General features: G+C 41.7%; 1 protein-coding gene across 20 annotated transcripts in view; it reads left to right on the plus strand.

Annotated features, from left to right (window-relative positions):
* Positions 1-10,110: 10,110 nt before the first annotated feature.
* Positions 10,111-13,995, plus strand: part of SETD5 (SET domain containing 5) — an 85,093-nt gene continuing 81,208 nt past the window's right edge. For 6 of the 20 annotated variants that reach the window (XM_045579124.1, XM_045579131.1, XM_045579133.1 and 3 more), the window contains exon 1: positions 10,113-10,464. The gene's annotated coding sequence lies outside the window, so the exon portion shown is untranslated. Of the gene's footprint in view, positions 10,465-13,995 lie in introns of all 20 variants that reach the window. The other 14 variants (XM_045579130.1, XM_036430990.2, XM_045579136.1 and 11 more) reach the window with 6 other exon arrangements.

Raw genomic sequence — 13,995 nt, forward strand, 5'->3', positions numbered from 1 at the left:
CAGTATAGCCCACAGAAATGGAAAGTATAAGGATCACATCCATGTATACCTCTGTTTACCAAATATTGGTTTCAGTAACTTCCATAGTGGACATTTAATGAACAAATGAATATTTTTGCATACTGGCTTAGTATTTAAATCAAATTGAGAGCCTGTTCCTTCTTAGCTATAGTCTTAAGTACCACCATGAAACATGACCAGATTGATTAAAGATTATGCAAATATGTAGAGCATTGTCTGCAATAATTTGAAGTCTTTCCACACTAGTATGTTTTAAAATCTGATGGCAGGAATAGGAAATGGGCTAACAGGATTCAAAAGAGCTGGGATTGAGTTATATATGACACCGTCACCTAAATCCTTCTGTGACTTTTGGTTTTTAACCTTGAAGTGGGCCTCCTACATCATGGAAATGTGGAAAGATGGGACAGCAATCCTAATCTGAACAAAATGAACAAATTATAATCTAGACATTTTGTTACTGGGAGAGTCAATATATTTTAGAAGGAACAATAGCAACATAAACACTTTTTAATTAAATGAAAGGAAGATGGTTATCTCCTTGAGACTGACAGTGGTGAGAAAAGGAAACATTTGTTAAACACTTAAAAATAGAGGCCTGGTGTACAACCTTCATGCATTGGGAGGGGATGTTGGGGGAAGGAGTCCCTCAGACTGGCCTGCAGCCTCTCAGTCCTTAGAGGATGTCCACTCCCTGGGGTGGGCCTTAGCTGGCAGATGGATATCCCCCAACAGGTCCTTAGTGCTGCTGCTAAGGTGGGGGAGGCTCCCACCACCACCGCTGCACTCACCAGCCATAAGCAGCGCTCCCCTGTGGGAGCCCACTGACCAACAGGGGGTAGCTTCTCATTGAACATTTGCTGCCTGGTGGTCAGTGTGGTCAAAGCATAGCAACAAGTTGTTCCACCATTCAGTCAATTTGCATATTAGCCTTTTATTATATAGGATGGTAGTAAGACTTTCCAGAAACAGCCAAGACTGTAGATTCTGATATGTTCAGTGTCAAGTATAGCTCAGGTCTCCACTGCAAGAACCAAATAAGTTGAAGACTGGAGGAAAAAAAAACGGGGGGAGGGTAATTTTAAAAGGCCTGTAGAGTGCCTAAAGTAAATAGGCATAGAAAAAGTAATACATTCTTAATTCTCATCATAGCCTTTTCTAAAAATTTCAGATGTAGAAATTTCAGTGGAGATATGGTAAAAGCTTGAAAATTCCATGAGAAAAAAAAATCACATTCAATTGTTGTACCTTGGTACATTTTTAAAAGATAAAGAAACATACAGGTCTCCTATACCAAATTTTGAAAGTGCAATATGATTTCTATGAAGGAAAAAAATGATCACTGTTTAAAGAGACCTACACTGACCCTTGTATTTGGCACTAAAGCTAACATATTTGCTAATCAGTTGTGAAGTTGTAGCTATTTGATATATATATTCATGATAAAAGCAATTTTCACTGGAAAGGGAAATGGTTGTTTTTCATAAACAACTTTCTCCATTAAAATTTTCTCTGGATCCTAGCATACTTGTTCTCCCAGTTATCCAGCCTTAACCCTGGGAATCTTTTTTTTTTTCCTGTGTGTGTGTGTGTGTTTTTAAACGCCATCTAGTTAATTCTACAGGCATTTGAGGGTTTACTAGTACATGTGCTAAAGAAGTTGTTTTCCATACTTTTTGGCCTCAGGACCCCTTTTTAAAAACTGAGGAGCATAAATAGCTTTGATTAACATTTTTCCATATTATAAATTTTTAAAAAAATTAAATTAGTAATAAATACATTACATTAACATTTTCATGGAAGTAACTACTTTTAGAGTGGATTTATTTTACTTTTTTTTTGCAAATCAGTTCTCTCAAATGTCCGCCTTAATAGAAGGCAGCTGAATTTTTCTTTTCACATTTAATTGATTGAGATATGTTACTTATTTGCATTTTGGGAAGTAATTTCATGTATTGGTCATTTGGAAAATATTAGTTAACTAAGTTTAATATAAACTAAAATAAATCTCCCAAATGTTGACCCAGTTCATTATTTAATATCTAAAAATCATATTACTATCACTATATCTCACAAAAAAACAACTATGTACTGGAAAGATGTCAAGCTCCCTGGTAGTGGATACAAGTTTTCCCAAAATTCTAATTTTCACTTTAAATTTTATCACTAAAAGCAGCAATTGTTTTCCTTGAAAGGCTCACTTCCTTTATATTCCAAAATATGTCTGCCAAATAGCCAACTCTGACAACCAAAATTTGAGTCATTCTTTCCAAACTGCACGAGTGCTTTTTTCTTAAAACCACTGTCCTTAAGCATGAAGCAGAAGTACTATATGCAATTTTCCTATTTTTACCCCTGGGTGTATTCTGCAAATGCATGGCAGAAAAGAATAAGTACAGTCTGGTGTCATTGTCTTGATTTATGCCAAGATGCTGACAGCTTTTACCCACCTTTGCCTTTTTACCATGTAAAAATGTCCTGATAAACCTTGAGATTTTTAAAAATATATATTTTATTGATTTTGTACAGAGAGGAAGGGAGAGAGAGAGTTAGAAACATCAATGAGAGAGTCATCGATCAGCTGCCTCTTACACACCCCCTACTGGGGATATGCCTGCAACCAAGGTACATGCCCTTGACCAGAATCGAACCAGAGTCCCTTCAATCCCCAACCGACGTTCTATCTATTGAGCCAAACCGGTTTCGGCAACTTGAGATTTTATTCAACATTTCAACTATTTCAGGATATATTCTGTTGCCAAACTTTCACTTAAAAGTCTCTGACTAGCCGAAAATAACAAGCCCAGTCAAGTTTGTAGATTCATCCATTTGTAAGGCTTAAGTATACTTCTACAAAGATAATTAACAGAGTTCATGTCTGCACATAAATATTTCCTAAACAAGTCATTGTTAAAAAGTAGAGCTACCATTTTTTCTTTGCATCTACTAGTGGCAAATGTATATGGCTTTTTGTTTCTCAGCTATTATGTTTCTTCAGGCAATGTCCTACAGTAACTTATTTCAGTAGCTTTTCCTTACAGTTTATTTGAACTTGATTCTTCCTATAAGAGCTCTGCAATATCTTAAATTCACTTTTTTTAAAAGCATTTTTAGACATAAGCTGTGGGTTGAACAATCTTACTTTTTATTAAATCAATGATCCATTCTTAAATAAGAATATAAATTGGTTTATTTTGTGTTACTAAATTCTAAAATAAATTTTAGTTAAATTTAAAATTTTAGAAGTTTTGAGCAAATACTTAAAGCACTTTTGCATAACAGGATGTACTTATGTTTATACTTAGGCACAAAGAAAATGAAAGGATTTTATATTAATAATTATGTAATACTGAGGGTTGCTGGGATGATAGAAGGTATAACCTAAAAAGTAAGTTAATTCCTAAAAACAAATATTCATATCCCAACCCTACCACCTAAGGAAATTCTATAAAATTTAAGAATATCCTCTGTTCAATTAACATCAGTAATGATCTATTTCAATACACATCATGTAGCCTTTACATACTTGTGAGAGGTAAATAACAGCTCAGTATTATGAATATTGTTTGACCTAAAAGACCTCCCCAAGCTTAGGCAACTAGGAAGACAACCTTAAAAAACAAAACAAAAACCCAACACTCACTCAACTAATTTAATTACAATTGTGAGAGCTGCTATAACATTCAAGTTGGGGACCCAAAGTAGCAGAATTGAAGACATCAAGGTTCCCTGAAGTGATGCAATGAGACTCCTCCCTCTCAGCGATTGGCATTTGGTCAGTTATTGAGTCAACTTATTTCCCATTTTGATTGCCATCACTATACCAGATCTATCACTTGGTGTCTGTACTACTGTGAAAGAAACTCCTGTCTTCAAATTTCTCTTTTATAATCCTTCCTGTATCCAGCAACCAGATTAAATTTCTTAAGACTGCTATCATCAAAGAATACTGACTTATGCAATTCAAACCAGAATTCCTGGTCCTTAATTTGTGTCTACAGCAAAGTTGTTTAACCTTTAGTTTCCTACTCTGTAACTCTGGTTTACAAATCAGCACCACACCATAATGACAAAGAGGTTCACTATCTAGTACACAATTGGTACTCAATAAATAAATATTAAATTTCTTCACCTAAACTGTTTTCATTAGCTTTTGCCTATAGTGTGCACTGGAATATGCTGCCATTATTTATCATGCTAAAAAGTGTGGATGAGGGCAGGGCGGAGTTATCCTCCATTAACTGGACCCTAGCCCAATCAGGGTCAGCCAAAGCAGTGGCATCACCACCGGAGTAAAACCCCAGGACTTGGTGAAACTTCAGCCTTGCTGTCGGCGTGAGTGGGAAGAGCCCATGCTAGGATGGAAAAGGCTCTTTTGTTTATTGCATCAGACTCGGCTCCCTGGTGGTCCTTGGGGATCATGAAGTCTGGGCTAACAGTTGTAAGGATATTTCATGAATGAAGTGTGATTTTTATCTGGATCTGGGTAAAATTACAATCATTATATTTTAAGATTTAAAAAAATAAAAAGTGTGGATGAGATTTTAACCAAAGGTCAGTAAAAAGAAAAAAAGGCTGTAAGGAGTGTTAACTGAATTGACAAGAATTCATATACTAGGGTGGTTTAGTTAGCTGGTAAAATAACTCATTTTATAAAGCATGACCTGAAAATGTGTTTCTTTTGTTAGTAGGAAGATTCGATCTTAAGTAATATAAAGTAATATAATACTCATACCCTAACCCTTCCACCTAAGGAAATTCTATAAAATTTAAGAATTTATAGAATTTTAAAATTCTATAGAAAACATGTTAGAAAACAATTAGCAAAAGTACCAGGACAAACTAAAGGTCAGTGATAATTGTAAATTCTAGGAAAAAAAGCTGTAAAGGTGTATCATTTCATGTAACCATGACTTTGAGATATAATCTAAGAGGCAGAAATAGTCTACCTAGTTGCTATGAAGGTATACATCAAACCGAATAATTAATTCATCAGGTTTAACCCTGGCCAACATAAAATAAATGTAAATATTTGATTTAATGCTAACATAGTTCTGTAACAATCCAGTTTTTCACCACATCAAGAATGGGGAAGTCTTAAATAAAAAATAAAAGGTTCTGTAGAAGTATGTCCTCCAATATAAAACAGGATGTTACAAAATCCTACATAATATAACAAAACCAAGGATTTCCAGCCTGCAAAGTAAAATACCAGACTCCTGGATGTGACCTAACAAAGTGCTCTACAATTAAGACTGGCATAAAACAGTCAAACCAGTCTTAGCCTTGTGATGCTGATCCCTATCATATTCTGGATTAACAGTTGCAAACCATAATTGTACTAAACCTTCTCCATGCATAAAAAAAAATATGGGAGCAACATTATGTAGTTCAAATTTTGCAGATCTAAAAAAATTAAAAGCCTGTACAAAACCTTCAATTCTCTCATGCAAGTTTAAGTGCTACTAGTTTTTGTCCTAGAAAAAATAGTATGGCTGTACTTCAAAAGGAGAATGGTTGCTGGTTTATTAAAAAATAAAAAATTAATAAAAAATTATAAAGCCTAAGGAAGTAAAGCACAGGAAGAGGTTAAATACAGTGGTTTATACAGGAAACTAAGGAAGAGTTGAACGGTGGACAGATGAATAGATTGTATTCAGAGACCATGAGGCATCAGTTTCCTTTATGAATAGAATATTAGCAGACTTAGGTTAAGTCTGACCTAGTTTCTCCAAAAAAGGAGCCTTGTGTCTATGTTCTGTGGACTTAAAACTATTATCTGGAAAATAATTTCACAAATAAAAAAAACAGGTACTGGAAATAAAAAAAATTATATCCTTGAGGAATGCTTTTAGTGGTTAATTCAACAAAATGTAACTTTTATGTGCAAAAACACAGTATTTGAAATATTTTAACATCCCCTTTAAAAGAAAAAAATCTCACCTGAAAGTTCCCAAAACTATTAACTATCACTACCTTTCTGTTTTCCCATTCAGTTTTTTGGAAGGGAAGAATTCTCCAAAAAACAATTGAGGAAAATTAGGGACATATTGGATCAGAGAAGTGTCTCTCAAGTTGTAGTCTTTTTTGTCAGATAAATAGGAATACCATAGCCCCAGGATGTTTTTAGTGTGGTTTAGGAGCTGCCAACATCAGAAGCAAATAAAACAATTCTGGTGCCTACCTCCCCTGTCTCAAATGAATTTGAAAACTCTGAGCTTGGGACTGGGGATCTGCATTATGAATCAAGTCAATTCTGTATACTGAAAGTTTGAAAAACCCTTATCCTAAGGGTCTCATATTCTATAAACTATAAAAAATATAATTGAAATCTGTAAGGTACTATATTAGTACATAACTCAAAAAGCATTTTAGTGTTAAAATATATCTATTAACTTATACTTCATCAAGATGAAACTTAACTTTGATGTTTCCTGTAACTTATAACACTTAATGGCCTCATCTGATGCAAGTTTTTACAAAAATGTAAACTTGGGGGCTGAACTTTAAGGCTGGTTTTCATTAACATCACATATAGTCTTATTACCATTATGGTTTCATGAAATCCCACTTTCCTAAAATTCATTATATTGTACATTCTCTTTTGAAGTAAAACTAGTCACTACTTGTTTTCTCAACACTGTTGTCCAAGGAAGATTTCTTTTTAGTAAGGGCTTGTAGGATTTAGCTCACAGCTAGGTTCAGCTGAAGTACAGAAACAGGTAAAATAAAACAAGCCGGACACACACACAAACTAAATGGACCACAGAGGTCCAACTTTATTTATTTACTGCTCAGCATGAAGAGAAAGTTACCAACATCCATATTAAGTATCTTGCAATCCACAAGTTTGTGGCTATAACTCTACTGTCCATACAATTTAAAATATATAAAATTAAAAATTCAGTTCTTTAGTCACATTAGCCACATTTCCAGTGTTCAGTATTAATATATGGCTAGTGGTTACCATATTGGTCAGCACAAATAGATAACATTTCCATAATTGCAGAAGGTTCTATTGCATAGTGCTAATCTAGAGCACTAGCAAGCACACAAAGAACTGTTTAAGAGACCACAATAATCTATCAAACTTTACAAAGACATCTACGTGTCATTCTATGTTATTTAGGATTGGCTACACATCAAGGAATATACTAGGAGCTTAGTGTTACTACAAGACTCAACAAGAGCCTGTGCTCAGAATAGTTAAGAGAATTCAAACAAGCAATGACAACAACCTGAGAAGTGCTATGACTCAACATGCTTGTTATGGGATCAGGAGAAAGCACTATTTTTTTTTTATAGGGAGTCACTATTACAGTGATAGATCAGAGAAAGCAAGATCATAACAGAGATGATGATACCTGAGTCTTAAATCTTGAAGGGTCAAGACTAGGGGTGTCGAACTCAGAGAAGGGGCCAAAATCTAAAATCCAGCCTAAATCGCGGGCCGAATGGTTTACTGAACAGTCATAAACTGTCATTGTGATGGAAACGCAGCGGAGTGCAGTGATGACAGCGCGGTGCGGGCCACATTGCAAGGCCTGGCGGGACAGATTTGGCCCGCGGGCCTTGTGTTTGACACATGTGGTCAAGACGATCAAAGTTAGAATTCCAGCAGATAGAACCCTACAAAATGGTATAACTATTTATGATTTGGGTAAGAGGAATCAATTCAGTGTGACATGAACAAAGTAGTGGTGTTGGTGTATGCAGCAAGTGAAAAAGCTGTTAAGAACAGAGATTACCCACTGAGGGACTTTTGTTTATCAGTGCTGATGGAATTCATCCTGTAAGTAGTTAGGAGCCAGTGAAGGAGTTACATCAGTCATCTGGATGCTCTAGCAATGTTAGAACAATTGTTCCCGTAACATTTACGATGGATCAGAAGAGGTAACAGGAGGCAAAGACAACTGGTTTGGAGGCTGCTTAGCATTATGGCAAATGAACTCAGAAACCGAAGAGAACAGAAATCATAGAATGGACTGAAAAGTTATTCAAAAAAAATAAAAAGGATATGTTGCTCAATCTCATGTCTAATTCTCAGTAAAGCAGTCGTTAAGATTGCCTGTACTTAGAGGTTGGGGGTAGAACCCCAGCTGAGAAAAAAACATAATACTGGTTTAAGAGTGAGGCCTCTGCTTAGGTTGGGTGGCCTTAATTGGCGTTGGAACCAATCTGTCTGGTTCCATGACTCACCGGGCTATCAAAACAGGAGAGAAAGCCAATGGTATGTCTGGAGACTGGATGAGCAAGTACAACAAACAGAAAATGGGCTCAAAATATGAGTGAGAGTTGCTAAGATGCCTGCCTGATCCTGGGGGTGCAAGGAAGGGGGCCTAGAATTTCAAGATAAAATCTTATGATTTAGTAAGGGTTTCTACTGGGGTGAGTACAAAACTCAGTCTGCCTCTCACTTTATCCCCAGGAAAAAGCTACAAAAAGGATCTTTAAGTAGCAATAACACACAGTCTTGTAAAATCTGTCCCAGGTGAATGCCTGAACTCCATTTTCCTCCTCCACTCCTTCCATAATTACTTTGTGACACAAATTCAAGTCTGTGGGAAGGAAGACAGATATTGGGCTCACCCTCAATATCTTACATCTGCTCAAACCCCTGCAGGACAACGCCCCGGACCAGGATAAACGTGGGCAAGAGAATCGCGCCCATAATCTAGAAGGAGACTCGACATGGAGGCGATCACGAGATCGAGGGGTGTGGAGGGAGGGGTTCTTCCAGGCCAGGGCGGTCCTTAAACGGGAGACAACAGAAAACTCCCAGAAAGGTATTGCGGCAGTCCCCTCCCCCCGTCTGGAAGGGCGCGGCCTCCTCTCCGCGCCGCCGCCTCCACTGCCGCTCCTCCAGGGTAAGCACCTCGCGCCGACTTTTGGAGAACTTGCCCCTCCCATCCACAAACTAGCAGGACCAACCCCCTCCACTACCACCCCCCCTCCCGGCCCTTCCCCCCTGCTCGGCTCCTTTCCTCACTCCCGCGATCCCGGAGCAGTTCGGGCTCGTAGCTTTTTTAGGCGACGGTGCCCGGGGCGGAGCCGCAGCCGCTGCCACCACCCAGAAGCCTCCGCCGGGCCACCCGCCCCCACCTCCGGCGCGCGCTTCCTGCCACGTTGCGCAGGGGCGCGGAGCCAGACACTGCGGCGCTGGGCCTCGCGAGGAACGTACCAAACTGCCGCCACCCCCGCCGCCCCGCGCAGTGGTTCCGCTCAGTTGGGACCTGAGCCAATAGGAAGGAGCCATTCCCCGGTCTCAGCAACCAATCAGATGTGGCGATCAGGCAAGCGGCGGGTAAACCGACTCGCCCGCGAAGGGGAGGATGGGAGGGGGAGGGTGGCGGGACGCCCGCGCAAGGAGCCACTTTCACTGACCCTCCTCCCCGCCCCCGCACACACCCCGCGTTAGGCCGACCGCGCCCGTAAGTCCGACTCTCCCCACCTACCTACCCACCCACCCACCCACCCAACCCACAGAGCAATGCGAGACTCCCTAGGCGGCTGCGCAATCCCGAGCCGGTAACTGACAGGCCGTTTACTCCAACCAGAACACGCCATTTGTGTTTTCACACGCGGCGGGAGACGCAGCGGCCAATCAGTGACAAGAGCTGAGCCGACAGCGCTCCTCCCTTTGCAGTAGCAATGGCTCCGTCCGGACTCGAGCCTTTTCCACTCCTCCCTCCCCCTCCGGGGGCCGCCGGGCGGGCCGCATTCCTGCCTGCCTCTCACCTCCTCTTTTCCTCCCAGCGTAACAACCATGATACGCCCGAGTTCCGCGGGAGAAGGCAGCCCCCCCCCCCAAGTACCAGTCAGACCCCCTTAAGCCACCCGTTTCCCCCACCGTGACCACCGGTCTCCCTCCCACCAGAGTCCCGCTCCCCTACCTAGCCGAGGCTCTCTGAGGAGCCGGAGCTCAGAGCACAGCCTCTTCTCTAGGCGGCCCCGGCGGCTTCCGCTGATTGGCAACAAGTTGGCCAATGGGTGTGGGGCGGTGGGCGGAGAGGCCAATGGCGCGGCGGGAGGGGGCGTGTCCCAGGTGCCCCTGGCGCCGGCGCTGGTAATCCCCGTGCGGTCAGTGGCGTTTCCGCTCGGGCAGCGGCTGAGTGAGCTGCTGCTGCCGCCGCCGCTGCCGCCGCCGCCGCCTCAGCCGCCGGGGGAGGGGCGGCCGCCGCCCGCTTGCGCTCAGAGACTCACGCAGCCCCAGTCCCGCCAGTCCGCCAACATTGTAGTGCCGCCCCCCCCCTTCCTTTGGCCCTTCCCCCACCCGCCTTTGCTCGCTCCGCCTTTCTGCCCCCACCCCCACCTCACGGGCAAGGGCCATTCCCGGCCAGGAAACGCCGTGGCGCCGCGTTGGGCCTAACTCGAGTCCTCCTGCCTCCCGGGAGTGCCGTGCGCCGCAGCCCGGGCCCAGGCCCCGGCAGCGCCTGGGATAAGGTAAGGGTCCGACAGAAAAGAGGGGACCACCTACCCTCACACCGGGCCCCGGGGGAGGGAGGGAAGGGTCACCTCCTCCCGTCTCCCCGCGCTCGCTTTGGGGACTCGGGCCTGGCCCTCCCCGGGCTCTTAAGCAGGAGGATGCTGCCCCTTCTCATCCCCCCTCGTCACCCCCCCCTGTACACCATTGCATTCCTCTTTCCCAGGGAGAGAGATCCCCTTGGTGATCTAGTCGACCCCACTACCCTTTTCGTGTCTTTCCTGGGTCAGGACGCTTCCCCTCCCCCAACGCCTCTTCACCCCTTTTCCTGGGAACTGCCTTAGTCCACGTTTACCTCTGGTTTGAGGCTAGGCCCTTGGCTGCCCTCGTAAGAGACACAGGCATACTTTTCCCCCCTCCTCCCCTCCCCACATCCCCACCCCAACAAGCCCGGTTCGCGCGGCCTGGTTGGTGACAACTCTGATCGTTCTGGGGGCCTCTGTCTCTTCATAATGTTCCCGGACGCCTTTCCCCTCTCTCGTTCTCGGGTCCCATCCCCAGACGATTGCTTCCTTTCCCACGATCAAGACGTTTCCCTTTCGCCAGCTACTTCACATTTGGTGGGGTTCTCCAAGTGGCTTCTGCCCCAGTAATCTCCGAAACAGTCCCTAGTATTGAATGTGTAGGGTTTGAGCTTGGAGTGGAGCCAGACGGTGTCGTTCTTCCCAGCCTTGGGCGTGGAGAGCGATCGTTTGAGAAGGTCTTTAAAGGCAGAAAAATGTACTACCCTTTATGGATTCCCCTTCCCCCTAGCGTGGAAGCGAAGGGATGCGAAGGGAATGACGGCGAGAAAAAAGGGGGGGGGGGCGGAAAAAGCCCTGTTTTTTTAAGTAGGTGAATCGCGTGAGAGGGAAAGTTGAACTGTTGGGAAAGCTTCTCCCCCCCCCCCCCAAGCTAATTTATTCTGTGGAGCTCTTTTGCTTCTTCCTTCTGAGGAATAACTGATCTTTCCCTTGGATCCTGACGCTGCAGCCAGCCCTGCTGGTCTGGGTCAGGGGTGCATGTATGACCTGCATTTTCTGCTTTCTCATGTTACTTGTGCAATGTGTTCACCAGTGACTCGCTTCGTGCCCAGATCTCGGGGTTCCATGGAGCTTTTGTCTATATTTTAGTTCATTTCTCCCTTTTCCTCCCTTGCTCATAGTACTGGTTCCCTGCTAATGTCTTTCATCATTTGACTAAAGGAGTTGCTTATAAATAATGACTTGTAACCAAGACCATACTTTGATTTTTTTTTTGTTTTTTTTGGGCAGATCCAACAACAACAACAAAAAACTTTTGGTTGGGTGGGATCCAGCTGAATTGAGCATTTATGAGCTTTTCAGGAGCATGTTCGTGTACCCCCCTATTTGGGAAAATTTCTTGGTGGTTAATTTTATATCACTAGTGCTTTTAGGCCACTCATGAAAAAAAAGTTATAAGTTGTAATTTTAGATGTGTGGAATATGAGCTGGGGCTAACGCAAAGAATAGTCACATATTCTGGGCCTCTTGAAGAACCCAGGAAATTTTTTCTATTGGATTTCTTCCAGTTTCCTCAGGAGGATCATTCATTTTCTTCTATAGCCAAAAATTCTGGTCAGTTACAGGATTAGAGTTTTTAAGGTTTACTCAGACTGTCATGAAGATTCAGAAATGAATTATGTCCTTTGGTAGGGCATAACACAAGTCTCTGTCTCTAGCTGCAAATTTAAATTTGACTGTAAAGAGAGCCCTTGAAAAATTGGCCTTTTCAAGACTAAAGCTTAATCTTCACCCTAAATTGCTGGCTTAATTAAAATGGATATCTGGAATTTGGTAAATATTGGCTTTTCTAATAAAAGGCCCTTAGTTTAAAACTAAAAGGAAGGACCTTAGGATTGTTTCTTTCTAAAAGCATAATTCCAGCTCTTCTGGCATGGAGCGTTGGTCAAAAAAAAAAAAATGTGTAAGGAGTGGGGGTGGGGTAAGGAAAAGGTTGTTCTTTGGGTTGGATCACAGGACTGAGTATACAAGGCAGCAGCAGCTGCTGGCTCTGGAACTCTGGTTGCTACGTGAGAAGCTTGAGTAGTGCTGGCTGCCGTCTCTAGGGAAGGACAGCAGTGCAGCGTCCATTAATGCTGTTGGCTGCAGGGAGCTAGGCAATAGCTAGCTGCTTCAGGACGAAGAAGAAACCTTGCTTTCCTGGGAATTTTCATTGCTGAGCTGGTTTGCATTTTATTGGTGGGGAGATGAGAATTCATAACCTTCTACCCATTTATGGATATTAGCAGCATCTGGAAACTGGATCATAGTTAGAGTTTTTCTTTTTTGTTTGTTTTTGGGGGTGGTTTTCTTTTTGTTTTGGCAGATTTTTGCTTTTTGTCTGGATTTGTGCTTGAATAGGACTGAAAGTTTCATTAGAGTTTTAATATTGCAGTCCATTTCATATTTTGCTGTGTGTCTTCTTTCATTTGTTAGGCCATATTTACCTTATTGAATAGATGTTTTGTAAGCATTTTACTAAATTTGGAATCTTAAACTCTAAAAAGAAGCGCCCTTTTCAGAATGACTTGTAAATATAAATTTCAGACGTATACTCTTAATTTCTCTATCAGTAATAGACTTATGCAAATTGAATTATTTCTTTGGAGTTTTACCTATAAAATGAATTCATTATATGTGTGTTGGATATAGTCTTCTAAGACCACAAGGATGTATGGTTGGCTGTGATCCATCTGAAACATAGTGACAAACCAGAAAGAATATTCAGAAATCAAATAAATAGTGTACAGGATACCTGAGAAGATGGCCTCTTATATGGTTTCTCCTCCCCACAGCTACTGCACATTAGGAAAATCTTTGATTAAACAGAACAGTTTATTGAGTATGGAAGTACTTGAAGGAGAGGCACCATACAAATATACCACCAATTTTATACAGTACTTAACAGATAGGCTGTCTCTTTCCCACCCCACAAGGCGCTTGCATGCTATATTTTTTCCCCTTAGAATTTTACATGTTTAGCTTTGTGTAAATGTACTTAAATCTATAATGTATAGTATGAGTGTGGCATTTGTGGCAGGGAACCAAAAGAACGGAAATGAGTTGTGTCATTCACAAATGTGGCTTGCGTTGTCTCAGTGATCCATGGAACCTTTCATGGATAATATTTTTAGGTGGTTTTAATCTTATCACTATCATATATAAAAGATGCCATATCAGGTGAATATGGTTTCACTCATAGTGGTTATTTAACATTTTAGATAGGTTTTTTAGCTTAAGTTATATGTTAAAGTTACCTTATAAAATAATCACTTTTTTCACTTGTGTTTTCTGTTGTTTGAAATCCATTGTGATTTTGATGTGATTATTTTCTGAAAGATCATAGAGGCCTTTTTCAATGGATTTATTTAATCAGTATGCTTGACAATTTTTATATCTTCTGATATCTTTTTATGTCCAGGAACTTACATGCTTTCTGAAGTTATTCTGGCCCTCTGGGGGAGAATGGTCATTTAATTTTGCCTTTGG

This window comes from Pipistrellus kuhlii, unplaced genomic scaffold (genome assembly GCF_014108245.1).
Source record: "Pipistrellus kuhlii isolate mPipKuh1 unplaced genomic scaffold, mPipKuh1.p scaffold_m20_p_11, whole genome shotgun sequence".
NCBI lineage: Eukaryota > Metazoa > Chordata > Mammalia > Chiroptera > Vespertilionidae > Pipistrellus > Pipistrellus kuhlii.